Source organism: Pteropus medius, unplaced genomic scaffold (assembly GCF_902729225.1).
Source record: "Pteropus medius unplaced genomic scaffold, Ma_sr-lr_union100, whole genome shotgun sequence".
Taxonomy (NCBI): domain Eukaryota; kingdom Metazoa; phylum Chordata; class Mammalia; order Chiroptera; family Pteropodidae; genus Pteropus; species Pteropus medius.
In genome coordinates, this window is record NW_024354911.1 from 15,744,743 (window position 1) to 15,763,117 (window position 18,375).

Here is an 18,375-nt window from a genome sequence, read left to right on the forward strand (position 1 = left end):
ATAATGCCATTACCTTGGTACTGGAACATATCCTACAAATCGTTTATCTGTATATCCTCAAGAGAATTAAAATAGTTTGCACTCTACTTAGTGTTTCTGTGATGTCAAACAAACTGATAAATAAAAAGTCTTTGTTTCAAAATGGACAGGTTTAAGGTATTCAATTCGTTCTTTTTCACAAAACCAATCACATTTGAATTTATTAAGAATAAAAAATACACATAAATCTCCAATATCCTCTAATTTCCCAAAGAAGGTTTCAGAAAGAGTGGAAAATATGTAAATTATACTTTGGTTATAATGGTCACTTCCTGAATACAGCTAAATTACAAGAAGCTGGAAAATTACTCCTCACAAATTTAAATCCAACAATTTGAGTTTTGCTGACAAGAGAAAGGTCCAGCTTAATCTCACAGGAAAGAATTTTGTCGTATTTCTAAACAGATTTTGGGCTGGATGCGACTAACTAGTATAGATAAGCATCCAATCTTTCAGATGCTTATCCTAAATAAATCTCCAAACTTTGAAGGGACCACTTGGGAGCTAATCTTGTCAGCTTTGAGCTCGAGTCAGCCAGTAATGAACAATAAAATGGGAAGCTGATCTATTTCCCAGTTTTTTTCCCTCATTATAGTATGATAGCAAGAGCAATGCTAATTTAAGCTACAATGTTTCTGCATTGGGTGTGACTGTGTATGTGTGAATGAGCATATGAATGTGTGTGGGTGTGTGCACCATTGTCAAAAAAGATTTTCATCCAAGGGCACAGAATTGCTCTCTCTCAGTAGCAGAGGTTTAGAAGTCTCCGCAATACGAACTGTTTTGAATCTGGACCAAATAATCAAGGATGAAATGACTACATTATCCTAGACATAAACAGTCCCTTTTAAGGAGCCCAAACCTCATGATTATTTCTTTAAATCACATGCTTTTATTTGCCTATCAGTCATTTAATAACGAATCAGATTCTATACTTGGTATTTCACAGTCAAGCCTATGGGATTATAAAGCAACATATCATTTCCTCTTTCCCATACTAATTAAACTGCAGGAAAATTAGGTCCCAGCATTCTTAGTGAGAGATATGATTTCAGTCATATTTTCTGATCCCTGGTAATACGGGTAGTGATAGCTTTCCATCACTGTAGGCAATGTACAGCCAGTAACTCAGCAAAATTAGACAGAATGTGACAACATGAGGAGATCAAAATGATTTGTAAAGCAAAAATTCGTCGCATCTTCAGGGTAAACCACGCAATATCCTGACATGAAAGCCATTAGAGGGAAAGTGCATTTCATTAGCCTGGTTTTCTAAGGACAATTGGGTTATAAAACCAGTTAGCCTTGTTTTAATCCTTTTTTCCCACCATCTCCCATATATCCTCATGTTGTATGGGTGTTCCATGATTGCCTAGGAATCTTTACGAGAAGGGAAAAAAAGGAAACCCAAAGCAATTTTTAGAATATCGTTAGAATGGATTATATTTGAAGTTTCACTTCCTTTCCCTGGGAAATTTCAACAGAAACTGAAACCTCCATTGACCTCACAAATACTTAGAAAGCTATCCAGTGAGTATGCAGTAAGTTCATATGCAGTACCATATAATGGTATTAATTCTCAGATTGTCACTGTGCTCATGACACAGTGAAAAATTGAAAATGTATCTGTGTGTCTGCATGGGGGTGCTTGTATGTGTTAGCATGTGTATATGCATACATGGAGAGAGAGAGAGAGAGAGAGAGAGAAAGGAACAGGAAAACAAGAAGCAATAAAAGGAACAATCTGAAATAAAATAAAACAAAAATCCTTCACGAATTAGTATGTACCAGTTAAAATTTATGGTAGAAATTGGGAAGTGCCAAGAGAAAGAGCTGGAAATGGTGTCTTTTTAAATAAATGAACTAACTGAAAAAGAATTGGTTGTGTTTCTTAACCAGGGAACTAGTTGTAAAACTATTAATAAAGTTATAATTCTATCTGTAGAGCGGTCTGGAAAATGGTCTTTACATATGGTTTGAAATGACAATGCTGCCAACCCTGTGGAGGGTCTCAGTGTTTTCTTCCCGTGGTCCAAGATACTTTAAGATTATTTTCAGAGGTACCTGAGCCTATAAACTGTTATGTTTTCTGATTTTAATATCAGAACACTGAAATAAAGAAGATTCTGAAACTGAAAGTTAAAAGGATAAACATATCCTGGTGAAAAATTATAGAATGACCAATAAATACAGTACACAATTTGGTAAAATTATTAGCTTTCAAGTTTGAGAGCATGCCACCATCCAGGCCAAAGCAAGGTACTAAAGGAGGAATACAAACAGGCTGGCCTTGAATTATTAACAAGAACTTTCATATTTTAGATGACAGAGAAAATATTATGTATGTGTGTATTTATATACGGTTGGGAATATCTGAAGGATAGGCACTATATCTTCATAGTGGTAATATCTGGGGGTCGAAATGTGATCTTGTGGTTTTGTTTTTGTTTATTTTTTTTCTAATTTTCTACAACATATATGTATTGCTTTGTAGCAATAAAATATTATTAAAAATAAAATAATGAAATCGTAAAAAATGGATAAGAAGGAGACAGTAGAGCACACTCTAAAACCAAAGAAATAAGACACGAGAAATTACATGAATAAGGTAGTTTGATTTTAAATGCAACAAACACCATGTGTTTTGAGGAGAAAAATAGAATTAAAAAGTCCAAAAAAACAAGAAATAATTGGACAAGCCATTTTAAAATTAGTGACTGTAGGCATTGAATCATTTTGAAAGTAGATATAATGTTAAATAAATTACAGATACAGAATATAATGATATCAGTATTATGAAGTAAAATAAAAATGTATAATTCAACTAACAAAATTTAGAAAATAAACTTCAGAAGATAGGAGAAAAAAGACTGAGATTCCTTCATCTTTCATAGGATAGAGTCATCAGTTTCTATCTATGGATGATAAATAAAGTAATAGGATCTTCAGGATGTTTAAATGCATGGTTATATAATCAGAGAAAGCAAAATAACGAAAATATGAGGAAGCAAGGAAGGGTTGATAATACCTCTACATTACTGCAGAAAATTATAATAATTATAACACTACCAATCACAAGTTTTGTAACTTTGCTAAAGCAATACTCAGTAGAAATTTAAATCATGTTATGCAAGAAAAAATACTAAAAATAACTGAGTAAAGTAGAAAAAAATGAATGCAGAATGAAAAATATCCTAAGAAAAGTTAGATGAAAGTAGAAGTTACTTCCATAATATAAATATAATAAGAGAAATAATGAACAAAGACAAGAGGGGGTTCTTGGTGCAGTGGAAATAATCTGCCAGCAAATCATAAAGAAAAAGAAGAAAAGCATAAATTTGCAAAATTAGAAATAATAAATAGAGAATAATAATTACCAAAAATATTTTGTAAAACTCTTCATATAAATTTGAAATATCTGGATGAACTACCTGTTTTAGAAAAAAATCTTACTAAAATCAATTCCAGAAAGCTAAAATTGACTAATCATATTTAATAATTGATCAGGTTCTGATAAGAGTTTAATAAGAACTTTCTCTCTAATGAAAAAAGTCCAGAATAGTTCAAAAAATAAAAAAGTATCTGTAGATGGAACAGAACATTTCAGTGTTATTTATATTGTTCCAAAATATAACAAATAAAAGTCTCCAAGTACTTTTTTTTAAGCAGCATAATTTTCAACACAAACTTGGGAAAGAAAGCCCACAAAATGGACTAGAGACCAATCTCGTTTCTAATAAATAACAATAAAAATATTCTAAATAAAACAGGAAATACATTTTAATAGCACATTTAAAGACCAATACATTGGAAGTAAGTAGAATTTTTTTCAGAAATATAAGCATAATTGATGGAAACCAATACTAGGAAACCAATTAATATAATATTCCATAATGGGTAAAGCCAAAAAACAAACAAACAAACAAAAACATGTTATTTCTGTAGATAACCAAAGATACTATTTAGTAAAATTCAAGAATTCCTGACTAAATCTGGAAAATACCATTAACAGTTGGTTATACATTTGATAACAGATATTTACTAGAAGCCTACAGCAAGCACTCTTAATGGTTAAACATCAGTTTACCCATTAAAGTCAAGAACAGATAAAGTTTTAAATGTTTTATTCAACAATGTTCTGAAAGTCTCAATGTTTCAATTATTTAAGTGAACAATGATACAAGTTTTGGAGGAAAAGAGTGGCAAAATTCTCTACAGATGATATGGTTATATTTCTGAACAATCCTAGAAAATCAATTGGAAGGAAGGATAGGAGGAAGAGAGGGAGGGGAGGAAGACGGGAGGAAGAAAGGAAAGAAACCACAAAATATTTCGGTCAATTGTTATGAAATTGATATCTTAAAAGTCCAATACTTTCCTATGTAAAAACTATAACAGATTGAAAAATAATATACAGAAAAATCCTATTTATCAATACCAATACTCAGATACACGCACTTACATACAACTTGGTCACAAACAAGAAATGGGAAGGGAACTTAGAAATTTTCTGATTATGAACTAATTAAAATAGATATTCTATTCCCAGTTAAGAATATTCAATAATAAATATTACAGTTTCCAATAAATTAATCTAAATGTTCAGTGCTGTGTCTTTAAGAATAACAACATTTTTTTTTTTTTTTGGTAAAGAGGAAAACTATTTTTAAAGTTTAATTTCTGGGGGACATCATGTTACGTGAAATAAGCCAGAAATAAAAGAGAAATACTGCATGATCTCACTTATATGTGGAATCTAAGAAAGTTGATTCATAGAAGAAGAGAATAGAGTGGTAGTTACCAGAGGCTAGGAGAAAGGGGAAATAGTCAAAGGGTATAAAGATGTTGGTCAAAGGGTACAAAGTTGCAATTGTGTAGGATGATAAGTTCTAGAGATCTAATGTACTGCATGATGACTATATTAATACTGTATTATATGCTGGAAATTGCTAAAAGAGTTAATCTCGGGTACTCTCCCCACGCGCGCACGCACATACACACACACACACACACACACACACACACACAAATGGTAACCATGTGAGGAGATGTGTATGTTAATTAGCTTGACTACAGTAATCACTTCACTATGTATATGTATATCAAAACATCCTGTTGTATACCTTATATACAATTTTTATCTTAAAAATAAATTTTAATTGGGAAAAATAAACATGTGAGAATAGCCAGAAAATTCTGAAGAAAATCAGGAAGGCAGACGGGAAATGGAGGGAGGCTTAGGTGGCGTGGTTACAAAGAGGTCAGAGATATAAACACAGTCATGCCACCTTATCCGTGATTTTGCTTTCTGCAGTCTCAGTTACCCACGATCAATCGTGGTCTGAAAACACTAAGTAGAAAATTCCAGAAATAAGGAATTCATAAGTTTTAAATTGCATACTGTTCCAAGTAGCTTGATGAAATCTCTCACTGCTCCATCCCACTTAGGATGTGAATCATCCCTTTGTCCAGTATATTTATGCCGTACGTGCAGTACAAAAAGATATTTTGAGAGAGAGACCACATTCGCATAACTTTTATTACATTATATTGTTATAATTGTTCTATTTTATTATTAGTTGTTAATCTCTTACTGTGCCTAATTTATAAATTAAACTTATCATAGGTATGTGTATATAGAAAAAACAGTATATACAAGGTTCAATACTATACAAGGTTTCAAGTATCCACCGGGGGTCTTGGAAGATATCCTCTAGGGATAAGAAGGGACTACTGTAAACCAGTTAGCTATTTAAACTAAGAGAAAAGGTAAATTCTTTTTTCACTCTTTATACCAAAATAATTTCCAGCTGGATTAAACTTTGAAAGAAAAATCATAAAAATCATAACCATTATATATATATATATATATATGTCCCAATTTTTCAAAATCCTGAGGTTTAACAATTTTTAAAATCGAGACTAGAAAATCCAGAAACCAATAAGAGAATATGTTGGTAAATTATCTCTCATGAAAATTTAAAACTTCTATGTGGTTAAGACAAAATAGCATAAACAAACACAAAAGCCAAAAAACAAATTGGGGGAGAATATTTGCAATATATTCAAAGGTAAAAGGTTATTTTCCTTAAAATATAGAACTCTCCTAAAAATCAATAAAGAAAATACCCAAAATACTTTAGAACAATATAGATTAATAGGCATTTCACTGAAAAATAAACACATATGGCTTGGCTTATAAGTGGATGGAGGGATGCCCAATTCCTCTGACAAGTAAATGCAAATTAAAGCAAAATAAAGATAGCATTTTTTTAGCTGCCAGATTGGCAATAGTTTGATAGTATACAGTCTTGGCAAGGTTGTGAGGAAAAAGACATTATCACACACTGGCAGTGGGTGTACACATTACCATAACTTCTTTGGAAGGCAATTTGACAGTATCTATGAAAACTGAAAATGTGCATTATCCTCCAACTCAGAAATTTGATCTTGAGGAATTTATTCTACAAATAGACTTGCACATGTGTGCAATTGTGAATGTACAAAAAAAAATGCTTAGAGGCATAATTTGCAACAACAATAACAAAACACTGGGAGCAACCTAAGTACCACATAGTTAGGGGGGTTAAGCAGGCATGAGCCCTAGGGCTCTACTGCCAGGGCCAGTGTCTTGGTGGTTTCACCGCTAACTAGCTCTGTGACCCTGAACAAGCTCCTTAAGCTCTCCCTGCCTCAGTGGCCTCAGCTGTGAAGTGGTGCTAAAAGAAGTATCTATTTCAGAGAGTTGTTGTTAACATTAAATGAGTTAACACATTCAAAGTACTTATGACACAATATGGGTCATATGTATATAAAAATATATATGTATACATTTTAAATTACAGTATTTTTAAATTGCGATATTTTCATCTGTAATATTTTTAAGTTACATTTGCAATATTGTGATATTTAAAAATTATAAGTTTTTAAAATTATTTTAACTCGTAATATATTAATTTATTTTAAAACAATGTAAGCTCATTGTTGATAAGAAAAAAATCAAAAAAACTCAAAAAAAAGAAGATAAAAAACAGAGTGAGTCCTGTGCGCCTATATATCTCCAAAAAGATATGTGTTCACATAAAGCTCCAAAACGATGTGAACATCTAAATGTATCACGCATTTCCTACAGATGCACAAGAAACTGATGATAGTAGTTGCCTGTGGGGAAAAGGCTCAAGATCTTAAAATATTTTAAACAGATATTTTAGTGTATATTTATGTATGGCTTGACTTTTTTTTACCTTGAGAATACTTTAATTTTATAATTTATAAATCCAGGTAGATTTTTTTGTTGTTGTTAAAACACTGAAACAAGCAGCTAATTAAAGAGGTCTTTGCATTAAATTAGAGTCCTCAGCTTTATTCAGGAATAATGTCGTAGTCCACAATTTCTCTCTCCTCTCTCTTCTATAAAATACCCCTTCTGATTACATTATCCATTGTAACCTCAGAAAATAGCAACTGGTATCATGAAAACATCTTTGTGTTTTGTGACTATAGTGCTTAGCAACTGAGATTTCCAAAAAAGAAGACCCAAGTGGGAAAATAGAAAGCAGTGATTCTCCACACGAGTCCTTAGCTCATTCAAAGAGATCCCACAACTGGTTTCTATATTCGATCCCATCTGAATGCAAAAATGACTTACCCTTCCTTAGCCTTTCATTTTTATATACAATTAATGAGCCGATAATTTACTAGTAACTTCTAAGTGAGTGTTTAAAGTTTATTAAAAGTTGGAACCATTTTAAATTATAGTAATACTCTAGAATTCTATCATGACTCAGTTTTTTTCAACAGGACAATGAGAATAAATAGGACAGGTGGGCCATATCATCTATACTCATTTTCTATTGCTGTGTAATGAATGACCACAAACTTAAAACAATATACATTTATTATCTCACAGTTTCCATAGGTCAGGATTCTTAGTTAGGTGGAGCCTCTGCTCCGGGTCTCACAAGACTGAAGCTTATTCAAGTTGTTTGGAAAATGTTTTTCCTAGTGGTCTTACTTACAGTTGGCTGCAGACTACCCTCAGCTCCTAGAGGACTCACTAGGTTCTTGCTACATATGCCCCTCTATGGGCCATCCCACAATATCTGGCTTACTTCTCCCAGGCCAGCAGGAGCTCTCACTCTGCTCTGCTAAGTGATATAACATCACATAAAGACAGGAATGAGGTCTCAGCACCTTTGTCATATAATGCAACTTAATCAAGGGAGTGACATCCCTTTGCCATATTCTATTGATCATAAGTTACTACATGTCCATCCTGAATTCAGCAGGAAGGATTATCCAAGGGTGTGACTCACTGGGTCATCTTAGAGTATGTCTGCCACAGCATCCCACCTGAGAGCTTAGTCAGGAATGTATGATCTTACTACCCATTAAAGAAGGTGTAAGGGATAAAATAAAGTAATTTTAATGTGATACAGATGAGGACAATGTCAACATCTGGCAGAGATCGCGGTGTGGTAATATTGGTTGACATACTACTTGGTAGTTAGGAAACCGTATGTAAACATTTTTGTAGATGAAAAATTCATGGATGACCATGTTCTATAAGCTGTTTTGATTTTTGCCTTCTAACCTATGCCAGCAGGAACATTTTAAAACAAACACACAGCAAAAAAAAAGACCATGCTTCCAGAAATTATCTATTTTCTACTGCAACTCAAATGTGACATTTGGATATATTCACCCTGGGAAATTTTTGTTGTTGTTATTTCTTCAAATCTTGACATTTAAGAAGATAGCATCCACCTGTTCAGAAATAGGTCAGGAGATAATATCCAAGGGCATAGGTCGTTATAGGCTCCTGGGTCTCTTGATCCCTTTCTCATTTCCTTTTCAGTAACCTCTAGACACATATCCTTTTCTCCAGTCACCAAATTTATTTGAGAAAGGTTAGAATTATCAAATTCAACTGAGCCCTGGAGGACCTGATTAGTCGCTTCCTCAGAATAAGTATCAGTTTTTGCTGAGAAGATGGTTAAAAAGCATAATGATTAAATTCACTTTGTGTAGGAAATTATTATAGGCTGGTTAATAGTGTACATCTATTTATAAGTAACCTACATTTCTACATAACTTACCCTTGAAAACTACAGAAGCTGAAATAGGTCAACTGTTTGGAGTAGCAGTATGAAGGAACACAGTACACATAGACTTCATTGAATGAGACCACTTCATATGTTACATTACAAGATTGAACAAAGTCTTCAAGGAAAAAGGTATTTAAAGGCCTCAGATCCATCTATATGAATGCCAATCACTATTCAGTTATTCAGATCTATCACTGACACAAAACAATGATTATACTACTTATAAATGAAGTTGGCATGAGTGAAGCTCCAAGATAAAGCTAAGACATTAGCTCTACCTAAGTTATCTTTGAAAAAAAAAAATCCTTAACTAGAATCCAAGTGCTAGGATTGCCTATTCTTGGGTCTTATGTAGATAAATGGAAGCACACTGCCTGAAAATGCCATTTATGGTGAATTTTCTCCACAGATTCCTCCCCATACTACCGGAGCTAAAACTCAACTCTTTTTCATTCTTTGACTTTAGGCAGGTTACTTAGTCAGCCTCAGTTTATACATCTGTAAAATAACCTATGAAATTGCTCAAAATTAAAGAGATATTACATGCAACTATTTTTAACACAGCGCTTCCTACAGAGTAAATTCTCATTAAATGATAGCTATTGTTGATAACACTATATAGAAAAAATGATTCAATCAGAATCTTGTATGAATAAGTCTTGCTATCTCATTAACAAGGTATCTATAAACTGTGGGTTTTAGTTGGAGGCAGTTTGAGTCTTGAAATACAAAAATAATGCTGATAGGTATGACCATTTCTCTGTGTTAAAATTATGCTGCTCTTCATTAATGGCTACCTGTATTTTATGCAATGGAAGAAAAAAACATTATTTTCTAAAGTGTCTTTTTATGACTGCTGAGAGAAAGGCCAAAGAGAATTTTCAGGGGTCCATGTATCTGAGTCAGAGAAGAAAGGCACACGCAGCCATCTTGTACTTCAGGAGAGAAAACTACTAGCACAGCATTACATGTTATGTAATGCAGGCAGTTAGATTTGCTGTCTTCTTAATCCCATTTTGCATAGTTTGAGTTCCTCTAAAGGCCTGCACATCTCCAAGTCTTTCTTCCTCTCTATGCTTACCTGTATTCCTCTCTGCGCTCACGTGTACTCCTAATACCTCTTCACTCCTCTTTGCCTCACCTTGCCTTGCCTCCTTTCCCTTCCTTCCCTTCTCTTCTCTTCCCCTACGTTCCCTTCCCTTCCCTCTCTTCCCTCCCCTCCCTTCCCTTTCCTCCCTTCTTCCCTCCCTCCTTTTTTTCTCTCAATAACTGGCGGCAGTGCCACACACTCTATCTCAGCCCCTACAGATTTGATCGTCTCATTATTGAAATGCAGTGCCCTTTGTTCACATCTAAGGTAGACATTAACATTTTTATTGAAAACCAAAGTAATTCACTTACTCTGTGAATTCTCTGCTACTGTAAATGACAGAAGAGACCCTCTCACCAAGTACAATCATTTCAGAGGCTTTATTATATTCAAGAAGGAAAGGGTCCAGGTTAAAATAAAGTTAACAGATTTGCTGAAGGGTATGTTTCTTCACACAATAAAGTGTTTCCCTTTCTAACATATTCCACTGTTGAACTCTGGGATCTCACTTTACAGAACTGCCTGTCATAAGGCTCTCAACACACTCACAGTGATGAATCTTCAGGTCTGAACTTGCGAGGCTTTAAAGCGACAGTTCTTGGGGACCAGACCAGAAAGTTCCCCATTCTATGCACAATGTCCAGGGCAGTGACCAATATTCTGCTTCTTTCAGCTGGATATTTTCTGAGCCTAAGAATGAGCTAGGAAACTGGAATCCAGGTTCATTGTCAAAATCAAAGGACCCAATCACAGGATATTTTCTAGCTTGAGGTAGCAAACAAATTTTCACTGCATGGCTCCTACCTTCCAGGAGTCTCCCAGATTCCTCTCAGAGACCACCTCCTTGCTCTATTGTTCCAAATTAAATAGTAGCAAGGACACCTTCAGTATCATCACTAATTTAAGGGATGTCAGGTTTGATGAAATGACTCTGGACATCTGGGAGACCTCTGGCTGTTAGGCCTGTCTCAGGGAGTTTCATTTCACACCTACTAAAGTAACTTAAAGCACCTTAAGAAACCTTTTAATTCTTCTCAATAACCTCCCAGGTCTAGTGAGAAGATGATTTAACTGGAATTCAGGAGATGTCTCTAGTATTGCCAGATCACTGCCTAGCTTTGAACTTTCCCTCTTCTGAAACTTAATGGAGATATAATGAGTACAAAAATACCCAGTCGATCTGGTTGAGTACTTATAATTATCAAATAAGATAACCCATAAGAAAGCTTCTAATAAAATGTGGACACTACAAGAATCAAATAGAGACAGTCCCTATAGGTATATCAGACTTTTCAATCTTACCTCAAAGCCCTATTCAGGACCAGGAAATCAGCGCTTCAAAGCCAGATCAGTTCAAAGACTCCTCAGCATCACTTCCCACAAGGCACATTTGTGCACTCCAGCAGTACTTGCAGAGGTTCTGAGCCCCATCACCCGGAAAGGAGAACCAGTGCCAGGAGGTGCTGATGGTCCAGGAGGAATCATGGGGATAGAGATCAAATTCACAGTTAGTTAACTGTCTACTACCTGAATCAAATACCAAATCTCTATCACAAGTTTCTCATCAATGGAAAAAAATAAGTTGTGAATTACAATTACGTGCCCAGCTACAGTTAGACACTGTTGTGTCTCTGGGGAGGCCAGCATCATGTTGGAAAGGGAAAACTAATACGATTAGGGAGCAAGCTTAAAAACAAAACAATTAGGAAAAAAGCAATACAGGATAAATCTAGAAGTGCATAATTAGGTGTGGAGATTATGCTCATTGCTGGCACTCAGAGGAAAGAGACCAGAGAAAACTGAAATAGCCGGAGAAGAATTCACTGAGGAAGTTAATCCTGAGCAATCTCTATAATGAAGGGTAGAATTTAGACGGGTCACATTTAGGAGGAACTACCTGCGGGTTACTGAAAATAGGCCCGTCTCTCGTTTTATTGTTTACACTCTCTTGGTGGGTAAAAACTCTTTTTCCGAAGGATTAGAATCATAATTTGGGGGAAATGAAGTAATCGAATTAATTTAAAATCTATTCTTAAATTCTCAAAAATTTCTATTCTTCTCTCTTTTCATTCTAGAATAGACTTCCTTATTCCTCATGCGTTATTTTGTTATTCAGCTTAGAAAAATATATACATAAATCCTGAAGAAGTCTATGGATAATTAGCCTGAAAGTAGAAAGTTTCAAAAACACTTGACAGAGCTGTACATGAGGCCAGCCTTTGCCCGTTTCACCCAATGTTAGCAATCCATCAATTTCTCAGAGAAAAAAATCACAGTGACCTGCAGTTGAAGAGGAGTCACTCCACACCACTTAGTCAAAACGGCAAACACGTCCCTAGTGACATTAGGTTTGAATGGTTGTCCACTAGTTTGCCAAGGTGATGGCCTATGGGTCTAACTGGAATTACAGTGTCCCCACAGCACTTTTGAAAACTGCTTTTATCTCTGTCTCCTCTTCTCTATGAAAGCTTTTTTTTTTAAATTTTAACAATTCAGTTAAATACTATAGAATTCAGCTTTTATATTACTTTATAAAGCTCATCCCCACTAGAAAATAGTTACTGCAAAGTCAAAACTGGAAGGTAGCCCACCACTGCCCTTGAGCCTGAGACAGTAAGTAAAAGTCGTAGCAGATGATGGCCAGAAAGAAGTACCTGTAGGAATAATCAGCAGTTGTGTAGGTAATAAAAGATAGAGGGTGCCTCCTTTTTGTCAGGATGACTAAAATTGCACCTTTGTGGATGTATCTCTTGTTATGTATCATTTCTACATGCATTCATTTTTAAAAGAAATTCCACACTCATGGACCTTACTGTGAACCTCCTCATCATCAACTATAGATCTTTCAATATTTTTAATTTCATGCATACTACCTTTTGATAATCTCTATTTTTAACCTGATTCCTTCAAGAACCTCGTTTGAACATTCTCATAATGCTATCTAGACAACCAATCTATTGCTATCTGCCTCTGCCCTGTCCCTTTGACATCTTCTCTCCTTCCCTTTCTTGACGTAAATTCCATGACCAACCACTATAATGGCTTCTCTGTATGTACTGCCCAAGAAATCTCTTTAACTTTTTTTTCAAACAGGTCTATTGGTGACAAATTTCTTTCAACTTTTATCTGTCTGAAAATGTCATTATTTGACCTTTATCGTCCAAGGATCTTTTCGCAGGATATAGAATTACAGATTGAATAATATTTACTTTCAAAACTTTGAAGATGTTTTCTAGAGTCCTAGGGCTGGCATTATTTCTGATAGGAAGTCTACAGTATTTTATCATTTTTCTACATGTGATGTGTTTTTTTTTCCCCCACTTACATAGTCTTTAAGGAATTTTATCTTCATCGTTGATTTTCATTAATTTGTTTTTGATATACCTTAGTGTGATTCTCTTTGTGTTATCCTCTTTGTAGCTCATTAACCTTGTCAAATTTATTAATTTATAATTTTTACCAAGTTTGGAAATTTCTAATTCTTTGTTTATTCAAATATTTTGTGCTCCTCTCTCTCCACTCCTTCCAGCATTTTATTGACTCATATTTTAGACTGCTTTACATTGTCCCATAGGTCACAGAGACTCTGTTCACTTTTTTTTTTTTCCAGACATTTTGCATTCTGGACTTCATTTTGGATAATAATATATAATATATATATTTCTATGTCGTCAAGTTTGCTGGTCTTATTTTTTTCTACAGTGTTCACCTCTTTTAATACAATCCAGTGCATTTGTCATTCATGACACTGTATTTTTCAGCTATACAATTTCTACTTGGGTCTTTTTTTTTCCATTTTTCTCTCATTATGTTCATATTTTCCTTCAATGTCTATCTATCTTTTAAAGTCTTAGTCTTCTAATTTTACATCTATATTGTTTCTGTCTGCTTATAGTAGCTCACCTTTTCTCCTGGTAATAAGTCACTTTCTTGTTTCTTTATTATATTTTTTGAATTATGAGATGGACATTTTAAATTTTATGTTGTTGAGTTCCAGGTTTGTTTTCTTTCTTAAAAAGTATTGAACTTTTTTCTGTCAGATAGTTAAGTTACTTATGAATCAACTTGATTATTTTTAGGGTTTATTTGTTTGTTTTTGTATTTTAAATGCTGTTAGGATGAGTCTAATTTAGATTTACCACTAAAACATGAGCCTTCTTGGGTCTCTATTGAATGTCCCAAGTGTTCATTGAGAACTCTACTCTGGAACTCAAATGTCTTCCAGCCTCCTATAAACTATGAAAATTGCTTCAGCTGAAAGCTTCCTCTTGTTCTTTTTCCAACATCGTCTGTGGCCGAGTATTTAGCAGCAGGATCAAAAGGATTTCTTGCAAATTTCTAAAGTTATTTCTCTGCTATTTTTCCTGAAAATTTCAGCCACCTCAGCCTCCCTCAACTCATGAATCTTTTTCTTCTCAACTTAGTGAGACCATTGTGTTCTGGTTGGGTCCCTTTCTTGTACTGTGGTCCATAAATATCTCCAGGCAGAAAGCCAAGAAAAATGTGTGGTCTACCTCATTTGCTTTCCCTTTCTGCATTTCCTGATGTCCAATGTTTGCAAACAGTTCTTTTATATATTTCTTCTGGTTTTCTTATTGTTTATGGTGAAGTCTTGTCTTAGTTACTCTAACATGCACAGAGGCAAAAGTTCTGAGTATGTTCTTTTTTTAAAGTAGGTGCTTAGAATTGTGCCACAGTTCAAAAGCTAGATGTCCTCATCCCCAATAAAATGTTCAAGAGGAAACATGAAGTTAGAGCTGAGCAAGTCTTGAATCCTGATACCATTATTCACAAATTGTGTGATCTTGAACAAGACCCTTAACCTCTCTGTGCTTCTGTTTTCTGTATAATAGCAGTAACTACCACAATGGGGGTAGCTTAAAGTTTAAATGAAATAGTATATGTAAAAAGCTTTTAGAGATTGCTCATGTCTCTGGTCTCTCTGCTGAGTGCCAACAATGAGCATAATCTGCCTCACATACTTAAGAACTTCTAAATATATCCTGTACAGATTTTTTTCTAATTGTTTTTTTTCAAGCTTGCTCCCTAATTATATTAATTTTCTACCTCCACCTTGAGGCTGGTCTCCCTAAAGATACAACAGCATTTAACTGTAGCCTGGCATATGATTGTAATTTACAACATATTTAATCCATTGATGAAACATTTGTGATTGAGATTTGATACTTGATTTAGGTAATAGATAGTTAATCATCTGTGAATTCTTTTAAAAAAAAAATCCTATGGCTGATGTAATTGTTTAGGTGGTAACCTCTCATTGGTTCCTCATGTTTTGTTCATTTTAAGCAAATATTTAGGTATCAGGCACCACGTGAGGCACTTGGGATGTGATGATGTACAAGACATAGTCCATGATCCCAAGGGCTCTCTAGTCTAGAATGAAAGACAAACAGATAAAGAGGCAATTTTCATAGAGTGTGGTGATGTGTGTTAAGGGAGCACAGAAGAGACTGTTCTGGAAATCAGGAGAAGCTTTTGAGAAACTGACATTTGAGCTAGCTGATACCTGAAAGTTGAGTAGGATTTGGGGGGTTGCAAAGATCATCACAGCAGAAAGAAGAATATGTGCAGAAATATAAAGTTTGGACAGAATTTTCTTTCTTTGTTTTCAGAATTTGGAAGTAGCTATGCATGGCTGGAGCTTAGAGTAAGAAAATGAGGGTTTCAAGAGCCAAAGAAATTATCAGGGCCTTGTATGTTGTACTAATGTTATTGGATTTTATCCTGAGTGTATAGCAATTAATTTAAAGTGTCTTAAGCAATAAGGACAAAAATGCAGTCCCACAATTACAAGCACTTTTGTTTTATTGTATCTCTGGTATTTCGAACAGTGCCTGACACAAAGTTAGGTTCAAAAGAAATATATTGAATAAATAAATGTATCTGTAACAGCAATAAAAAACATAGAGCCTTCCAATATTGTTCCCAGGACAAAGGAGATTTTTAAGCCCATAGCTTATCAACCCTATTACTCTATAATCTTTATGTTGCCCATTCTCCTTTAATCTTCACAGAGCTTTCAGCCCATTTGCCACCATTTGGTTTACAATGGTCTGCTCAAAGCATTTTCTTATCTACATTTGCTGAAAACATAGACTCCATTTATCTTGGAAATTGAATGACCAATTTGTAATGTTAAGGATAATTTCATTATTAATTATAGAAATAAATGTATTTTGTCCAAATTATCAGTAAAATTGTCTTCACAGACTACTGTAGAGCCACATCTAGACTGCCCAAAGTAAAACCTAGTTAGAAGTTCTTAGCACTCCTTAATCTGGGTTCTTAAAGATATCATAGATTTTCTAGGAATGATAGTACCCTACTTTTGTTGTATATCATTTCTTATCGCCTGTCACCTTAAAATGCTTGCTCCAAATAGAGAGTTTCCTAAGGGCAGGTGTTGGATTTCTCATCCTTGGGCCACTAATTCCCTATCTTAATGCAGATCACATCGTAGCTGCTCAGTGCATGTTTGTCGAATGAAAGTAAAACCAACAAAACTCATCCGCTGAAAGCCCTCTCTGAGAGGACAATTTCATTCGGGAAGCACAACATAAACAAAAGAAGAAGAATATGAAAAAGCAAAACCTGGAAGTTTGGAGACAGTACCCAAAACACTAAAACTGTTCCAATTTGCTGCACCAAGCAGAAGCCCATGCTACAATCGTGCTTTTAGAAAGAAGGTAACATCTCAGAGATGGGTTTTCTGCTTGTTTATACCTTTACTACACTAGGGAAATGAACACATTTGACATGTAGAATTTAGGAAAGGATTGAAAAAAAGAAACATCTAAAATTATGTTTTACTTTTTCCCATTTCTTATCTAAAGGCAGAGTTTCCTATAACTTGTTAAGCAAAACAACATAAGTGGTAAGTGAAGCAAATGCTGGGTGGGTTTTTATTGAGCCATAGTCTGAAAAGCGTTATTATAAATATGTTTCGATTCTTTTCAAAGCAAAGTGGCTTTTTAATTATGTCTTTCATTATTTTAATTGTGGAAACGTTGGAGAGTATCATCTAGAGAAAGAACTTTGGACTAGGATTCAGAAAACTTGAATTTTAAGCCCATTTCTGCCTTTAAATAGCGTTTGATTTGGGGTAAGTGTCTTTACTGTGGGCTTTGGTTTCTTAGCTATAAAATGAAAGTATGTTCCCAAACAACTACTGAGTTCTTTTTCAGGAATTAAACTCAATGACAATCATTCTCTAGGTCCATAGTTTACAACTGTAAAGAAGTTACAAATAGAATTTTTTTTTTTAAAAAAAGTTAAACTTCAGGCAAAAATCTCGATTCATTACATCTTTATGAATTCTGTTCCTTCTCCATATAATCAAAAGTGAAAGTAGCCTGAGGGATGGAAAAGAACAATACATCATCATTATTGTGATTAACTAGAGAAAGCTCCAAAGTTGGCTTGCTGTTGTATAAATCACAAATTAAAACTTTGTTGTGGACATTTATATTCCAAAAATAGTCTTTTCCCATAGGATGTTCCTAATGATTATTGATCATCTCACATAGAAAAAGAGACACGTCTGTTGTAGTTAATATTAGTTGTATCAGTCAGTTTTTGGCTGCATGCAAGAAAAGTAAGCTCAGCTATCCAGCAAAAAGAGAGGAAGGACAGTGGGGGCTCCAACGGAGAGGTAGCAGAAACCCAAAGAGGTCTGAATGTTGTGTAGCGTGGATCATAAAAAGTCTATGCCCTACCACAAGAAAATTTGGTTCTTGAGTCCCTTCTGTGATCAGTCTGATCCCAAAACATTCTTTTCACCTTGTATCTCTCACATAAAAGCTCCAGGAACAAGCCCTTCCTACTCCTGACTGAACCAGGTATTGGACCCTCCTCAAATTAGAGACCAGAAGTAGAAGTTTGAAGGTAGAAAACACTCACCCTTTGTAAACTGTACACAATAGAAGAGTCCCACAAAAGGGAGGTGCTATGTATTGTTCAAAATATTAATAAATATTTTAATGGATTAAGTGGGAATAATCACACTTAATGGATTAAGTGGGAATAATCACAGGGCTAAAAGCAATTGTAAACATTTTAACCTGATGCGAATTTTTTGTTTTAATTACGTAAGTAATACATAAAGAAATTATTTCAGTA

At 34.5% G+C, this 18,375-nt stretch overlaps 1 long non-coding RNA gene across 1 annotated transcript in view; it reads right to left on the bottom strand.

Annotated features, from left to right (window-relative positions):
* Positions 1–18,375, bottom strand: part of LOC120597862 (uncharacterized) — a 35,678-nt gene that overhangs the window by 16,514 nt on the left and 789 nt on the right. Inside the window, exon 2 of the long non-coding RNA XR_005651460.1 lies at positions 11,539–11,699. This is a non-coding gene — a long non-coding RNA (uncharacterized LOC120597862). The remainder of the gene's footprint in view (positions 1–11,538; positions 11,700–18,375) is intronic.